Source organism: Mercenaria mercenaria, unplaced genomic scaffold (genome assembly GCF_021730395.1).
Source record: "Mercenaria mercenaria strain notata unplaced genomic scaffold, MADL_Memer_1 contig_930, whole genome shotgun sequence".
In the NCBI taxonomy this organism is placed as follows: domain Eukaryota; kingdom Metazoa; phylum Mollusca; class Bivalvia; order Venerida; family Veneridae; genus Mercenaria; species Mercenaria mercenaria.
This window is the reverse complement of record NW_026463847.1, coordinates 5,722-13,564: the sequence shown is the minus strand read 5'-3', so window position 1 is coordinate 13,564 and position 7,843 is coordinate 5,722. Positions and strand designations below refer to the sequence as shown.

General features: G+C 33.3%; 1 long non-coding RNA gene across 1 annotated transcript; it reads left to right on the top strand.

The window, feature by feature from the left end:
* Positions 1–759: 759 nt before the first annotated feature.
* LOC128555000 (uncharacterized) lies at positions 760–3,641 on the top strand. Its single transcript, XR_008369753.1, has 3 exons — positions 760–1,351; positions 3,158–3,215; positions 3,515–3,641. It is a non-coding gene; the product is annotated as an uncharacterized LOC128555000 (long non-coding RNA).
* The last annotated feature ends 4,202 nt before the right edge of the window (positions 3,642–7,843 follow it).

The following is a 7,843-nucleotide window of genomic DNA, read 5'->3' as shown; positions in this document are numbered from 1 at the left end:
CAAGTGAATAACCCTTTCTTTCTATGATTTGGTGGTGTTTGTAATTTTTTTCTAAAACTGTACAGTTAAGCCTTTCACTCAAGCTTACATTCCAATCACGGCATATAATTATGCCCAACCAGCCGTACATTCAGAACCTGGGCCGGACCAGATTCTTTTCTCAATCTCTGCCAGTAAGGTGCTTTAAGGGATTTTCATTATTGTGGAACTACTCTTCAACAACAGAAATGAGTATGAATTATAAAGAACTAGAAATTCTTACTAAAATATCCATCAGTAAAGATATAGTTGTACATACTGGTAAATACATAGGAAAACATTATCACCACACTGTGTTAAAATGTAGAAGAAATCTAAAATATTAAGGAATCATTTAATTTTTTATAAGCCAGAAGTGACAATTCTACCGAATAAAATGAAAATCCGTTTGTTTTTCAAAAAAAGACTTGTGAATATTTATTATTATATGTATATAATAAATTTTCAATAATTGCTGCACCACTCATCTGATTTTCTCTTGGTAAAACCTATCTCAGTCTACACTAAAATGAACAAATATTGTTAAATCTTAAGGTTTATTAATAGGAGGTAACAGCTGAAAGTACTCAAAGTATACAGTTAAGTCCCTTTTTTCTCAAAACTTTTTCTTTTGGTACTTATGACCAAAAATTAAACAGCATGCAAAATTTGCCTTGGTGTAAGTATGTTGTGCACCAGGTGCTGCTAGCATGAGGTGTAAAAGGTAGTAAGGTACAGTTAGCTGCCCCTAGTTACCCAACTAAAGGAAGTGTATCAGAGAAAAGAGGTTCTGAAAGTTAACAAATTTTATAGAGCTGATGTGAATAAAGAGAGAAATTGCAGGAAAATCATGATTTCTTTTCTGATTGATGTCATTATAAACCCCAGCTGTTACAGATTATTAAAAAGATATAAGTTGTTATTCCAGACTGTAGCAGGAAGTTAAACTATGATCTTGTAACTTAAGTACCAAAATTTTGAGTGTTATGACATTTGTACCTTGTCGCAGTTTATTGACTATAAATAATTATCTAGATATGACAGGGTGTGAATTTTACATAGACACCGGGATTTCAATTCACATTTTCATTTTTCAGATATAAATCTACTATTACTTTTTCCCTGAAAGTTAGAAGGTGTTATTTATGTTTTGTTTTTTTTTCATTCATTTTATTGTGTCACTTTAAAAAGTGGACTGTATGCAATGTCAAAAAAGAAACTTTCAGTAAACACAAAGTAACAGTTGTGCATTTTTCATTGGAAATACCCTTATAATTAATTGGAATTTTGAGTTTTTGGCAGGGACAAAAATGCCTGGAGACAGAGATGGAATGTAAGTAAAACTTCTGTTTTGCACTTTGATTTACTAATAATTAATTGCTTTTAGTAGCATTATAAGATATATGCTAAAATAGTCAATTAAATCAATTTAAAGGTTACAGAGGTCAAAGAAATGGGCTCATTTATGGCTAAATGGTTACGGTCACAGACTTTTAATCACATTCCCCTTGCCTCTGTGGGTTCGAAACCTGACTTCCATGTGAGAAAGCCATCCACCTAACTTGCAGGTTAGTTGTTCTATGCAGGTGCCTGCTTGTGCCTGAAATCTGGCCAGGAGGGGCAACTTAGTGATTTGATGTATATCCCAACAAAAACAAAAAGTAGCCAACAGTTAAATTTGCTGAATTTTAATCACTTGCCCCTCGCCAATATAGGTTTGAGCCAATTGAGGGCGTTGAATTCTTAATGTGAGAAAGTCATCCAGCTGCATGGCTTTCAGATGGTCAGTGGTTCTACCTAGGCATCTGCCTGGGATGAAATCATGCACTGAGGGGCACCTAGGGTCTTCATCCAAAAGCATGAATATGAATTATGTTGGTGTGACGTTAAACTCAAAAAAACAAAAACAAAACAAAGGGATATTAAGATAATTTTTAATAGGTGATTTCTTATTTCCAAGTCATATAAGTTTGACAATAAAAGAAATATCAGTCAGTATCGGATGATCTGTGTGACTTAGGTGCCGGTGGCTCTGGAATTCTAACTTTAATTACTTCTCAAGTACGAAACATTTTACATGTAATTCAGTTTGTCAATATGATATTAAGCTTGTTTTATGTATGTGTACGTTGTTTGTACGATATGTTCTATTCTGTTCAACAAATAAAATATATTTAAACTACCATCACACCTGATAACAGTGACTTGATCATAATTACCAAATCATGTTATTTTTCACACATAATGCGAGCCTGTTTTTGCAACAATACATTGTTTGTTTGGACAATAAAGAGATATAAGGGAACAATTACGTTTATAAAATGCAAATCACAACTATACAATAGAAGTGCTCATAATGTCCGCACATGAATTCATGAATATGATGTCTCCCAGCACGAATTTTAGTTTGCGCTAATAAATGGTATTTTCTAGACTAGGTGCTGGAGTGCAAAATGTTCGTTGCGCAAAAAAATGTACGCATACAGTAGATACTATCCAGTCTGAAGAGGTAGCAGCGGTTTTGTTGAAGATAAATTTGTGGCCTTTTTACACCAGTGTATCTTAGTATTTTGACTTGTTGTTGTAGTAGTTGAGCCTTCGAAGTTAACAACTGATCTGGTTTATTGACTTTAATGCTCTTTCTATATGCCTGTGAAACAGGGCGTACTATTTGATCATGGTGGGAAGACCTTAAGTGTCCACAAATGTTGTTAGCTCTTCAACTTTGGTAATTCTTATCTTTAGTAATGACCATCTAGCTTGGTCAGGATGTTCATGGTGTAATAGCTCGGTTAAGTTCTATAGCCACCTGAATCATCCCTGGCCCCGATGCTTTGGAGTTCTGACTTCAGTTACTCAAAATTGCAAAAAAAATGACAGTGCCAACTCAGTAACTTGACTACAAATGTAGTTATCCAATATTCACCAAACTTACCATGTCAAAACGTTCATGGACATAATGTCTTGGCAGAGTTTGATATCTAGTGACGTCAGATAGTCGAAGTCGCTCAGTAGTTGTGGCCCTTCATTTACTGAGACCAAAGAAGCTTATAACTCTTTTAACAGTTAATGGTACTGTCCAAATTGAAAGATGTAAAAGGCTGATTAAGTACGACCATAAACATATACTTTTTTTCAGACAAGAGCTGAGAGTCAGCGAGGCAGTGACATCATTGAATGAGCAAAGCATTGTAATGGTAAGTGAAAGTTTAAAGACACTCCGGTGTACCAAGTCCCTACAGTCACTCCTCTGAAATGGATTTGCCTTCAGATTTATGTCAAAGTTTTCTTGGTATTTTTATTAGTTGGTAATTGTAAATAAAAAGTAAAGATGAAGGAATTTATAGAGTTCTTTGTAGAATTTATTTATAAAAGAAAACAAGATATGTAGAAAAGCTTTATGAAGTGTTATGTAATGAAATATTTACAATATGCCCTTACTATCACTGGTATAGACAGAGCAGAGTATGTAAATTGGCTTGTTTAATTCAAACAGGTAACAGAGATGGACGAACATGGAGAACATTTAGATGAAGAGGAGAAGGCTGTTTTTGTCCCTACTACAACAACAGCTTTTATTAACATTGAAGGTATGAGTAATTATTTTGAATATAGGAGTCTTTTCACAACCTGATGGACAGTTTTTAGCTCGACTATTCGAAGAATAAGTAGAGCTATCGTACTCACCATGGCGTCTGCATTCGCATCACACCTTGGTTAAGTTTTTCATACCTGTCCACATTTTGACAAAACCTTCTGAGATAAAGCTTTGAAACTTTCAACATTTGTGTACCATCACCTTGTCCAGTTTTAGGCAAGAGTACATAACTCCATTCAAGGATTTTGGCTGAATTATGGCCCTTTTTAACTTACAAATCTTGGGTAAGTTTTTCGTACCAGTTTATATTTTGTGTAAACTGTCTTAACATATGGCTTTGAAACTTTTATGACTTGTTTATTATAACAATCTCTATCTGTATGCAAGAGTACATAACTCTGTCAACTATTATTGCTGAATTATGGCCATTTTTGGACTTGGTAATTGGTACAATTGTCGTACAAGTTCATGTTTTGTCAAAACTATTTGACATGTGGCTTTGAAACTTTGAACACTTGCTTATCTTCATGATTTCCATCTGTAGGCAAGAGTACATAACTCTGTCAACTATTTTGGCTGAATTATGGCCCTTTTTGGACTTGGAAATTGGCTCAGTTTTTGTACAAGTCAGCGTTTTGTGAAAACTATTTGACATGTCAGCCATTTTCCCAAAATCGACACATATTGGAAAAAACCATGTCGCCGAGCTTTCATTAATATTTTTCAAAATGTTCGAGCACAAAACTGTGAACTTTGGCTTAAGCTTATACCAGCAATATATAGACAATTACTTAAAACATGTTTTGGTATCTTGTTTCACGCTGAGCATCCACGAGTAGATGTTAAAATTGCCAAATTTTGCAAAAAACCCATGTCGCCAAGCTAATTTGCGAACTAAAAAGAACTAGTTCGTCATTTTACGGCATCATTTTGTATTGGTGTTTCAACTTTTTAACAGTACCTGTATTTATCATGATACAATGAAGCGTTTCCCGTCAGAAATTGATATTTTGGTAGTAATTTCTCTTTGAATCGATGTCGCCAATACACACTTATGGTACCGTAACGAATTTAAAACATAGTCTAGCGTAAGATGATTACAATTAAATTTGTTTTGAAAGTGCTTTGAATGTGTAAAAGGTTAAAGTCATTAGTAAAATTCCAAGAATAGGCTTGCCAAAAGAAATAAACTCTTAGAAGCCGTTCAAAGTCAGAATTGAAAATGTCGCATTTCAAGTACTAAGCTTCCATAATGCTACTATTATAAAAACTGAGCGCCCAAATGTGAGATTGGAGTGGGAACGATAAACACTGCACAGAGAATGCTTCGAAACATAGTTTGTCACAACAGTAAGTTCATCTTTCTTTATTATATAAGAAAATAAAGAGTTTTTTATATGCTTCCTTAACACCTATTTTCCGTAACAAACTTAAAAGCCGTGTTTGTGCGAATTACAGTCAAAAAAATGTTATATATAAATGGCATTTTATTCGAGATGTTGTATAAAATTGCTGTTTTACTTTTTTATTAAAAAAACTGACGTTTTGGAAGAGTATGATGGTAGAAAAGTATATTTGCAGATAATGGTGATACAGACTGAAAATAGGAATCCTAACATGAAAAATTATGTGAACTAAGTGCCTTCTGTTATTACACAAAGTCGGCCTGTTGCAAAATTCTGTTATAGTTCTAAAAATATTTTGTATTTCTGACTTTTTTGTATGGCTTTAAAAAAGTTACTTTTTATATGTTCCGTAACAAATTTTCGGAAAGTTTCTATGACAGTTATTTAGTTGTATGAGATAGTTGATTTTCTTAAAACCTACTGACACTGCTTAACTTCAGACTGTTGTCTTATGTGTTAAATTTAAACAAGTTGCATTTCTTTTGTTTTGAAGAATCTGTCAAAGTTGCTGACATTTTGAGACAATTTCAAGATTTTGCTGATTTTCGCATTTCTTATCAGTTAAATAAAAGTTTACAAAGATGTGTAAATTTCACCGTTGATTTTTATCCTTTAATATATTTATTTGTATGTAGAATGAGTTTTTATCAAAATAATTTGACGTAAGTAGCAAATTTTTGCATTTCTATGTAATACAACTCAAAGAACCTATTTTCCGTAACAAAATAAGGCACTATCTTCTGGAGGACATCGTGGTATCTGTACTTCGGCTAGATCGATGAAAAGAAAAACTAACTTATTGAGTCCTAAAATCTTTAATGTTTTATTTTCTTGTGAGTGTAGCCTTTGCGTAAACACTAACGATATATCACGTCCTCGTATGAAACAGTTGGCCAAAATGCTGCTTAGTTTCTTGTGCATGTCACAAGAAAAATAATCTTTCTGAAGTATAATTTTTTCATCTCGTCGCAGTCAGCATCACTTCCTTTGAACAAATTTACTGCAAAAGCATGTTTGACAGCTAATATAAATCATGTAACCGCAATAAAATAAAGCTATGTGCTAACCTAAGCTCCGTAACGTAGATTTATAGGGCACCTTTTTAAATTGTCGTATCTCACAGACAAGAGACTTTTTGTGAGTAATTCTTTTCCGATAAACTGCAGAGGGTTCAAAGTTTGAAAAACCATATAAACCATTACGTTACCATGAACTTCAAATTTCGACTATTCGCATGCAGCAAATGAGTCAATTTTGGGAGAATGGCTGATGTGTCTTAGAAACTTTGAACACTTGTTTATCGACATGATCTCCATCTGTAGGCAAGAGTACATAACTCTGTCAATGATTTTGGCTGTATTATGGCCCTTTTTGGGCATGGAAATTAGTTAAATTTTTCATACCAGTCCATATTTTGGTGTTTGTCATATGGCTTTAAAATTTTGACCACGTGTTTACCAACATAGTCTGCATATGTAGGCATGACTACATAACTAGGACAAGGACTTTAGATCAGCTATGGCCCTTTTTTGATATAGAAATTAGTTAAGTTTGGCATACCATGCTATCTTTTGTCTAAACTGTTTGATACATAGCTTTGAAAGTTTTAACACTTTCTTACCATCATGGTCACACAATGCCATATAGTGCAAGACTTATCCAAATCAGCAAATACAGGACTGGTACATTGTTTGTCTTATCTTTTTTTCTTCTTTTGTCTGAAAATCTCTGGTAATATTTTGACGCCATACTTCCATCAATTTCGAATAGTCGAGCGCGCTGTCAACAGACAGCTCTTGTTTTACTAGAGATAGTATAGTCACATAAAGAATATGACATCATCTTACAGTTCTCACTTGTACAGTTACCTTTCTTGAGATGTACCGCAGTTGAAGATATGAAATTTATTTTGAAATTTGTTTGTAATAAAATTACATTTTATAAACAGTGGTTTGTTGGTGTGACATATATTTATCAAAATGCTGTTATCGGGCTTATTTTGACAACTGCAAAATATTATTGATATTGTAGAAAGAACTGTTGCAATATCATTGACATTGCATCATACTGTTGTTATACTTGCAAAATAGTTGTCGCTGTAAATACTGAAGATAAGATGATTCTTTTGTTTACTATATAATCATCATAATCATCAGAAATCCATTAGGGATAAATTTCATACTCCATTCATCTCCTTTGGCTTATTTTGTTCATATTTGCTGGTCCTGTAATGGACCATAACAGCCATTTCATTTGTTGCTTCATTGTTCGATGGAGATTTTTGGACCAATGGTGAAATACTTTTAAGACATCTTTGTTGTACCCCACTTTTCTCATAATAGATGTGGACAAACTGACCAATGATAGTGAATACAGTGTACAGTTTTGAGGCCCAGCATGACAATTTTTATAGAGTTTTTATTTTGTAAGTAACTTGAAGTTTTAGTACAAAAGGTTTAATTGTTAAATTGCAGAGTTGGTTTAGTTTTTACACTTAAAGGTAAGAAATTGTTTAAAATTTGTTAAACCTTGCATAACCTTGGATTAAATCACTTATTGTAAAGACTCATTCATACTACTAGAGATTACAAAAAGTATCTGTTTATCTACCTATAGAACAATTATGTCTTTCCTTTATTTGAGTGAGTTTTTGCAATATGATTTAGAGACTTCAGATAATTCATTTGCTTTTTGTTATTTTTGCTATTATTGAATTGCCTGTGTTTATTAAGTATTGAGCTTCAGTTTTGTGATGGTTTTGCTGGGGCTTTATTTGTCTGCTGATATGCTGGTGTTTCACTTTACATCAGACTTTTCAAAA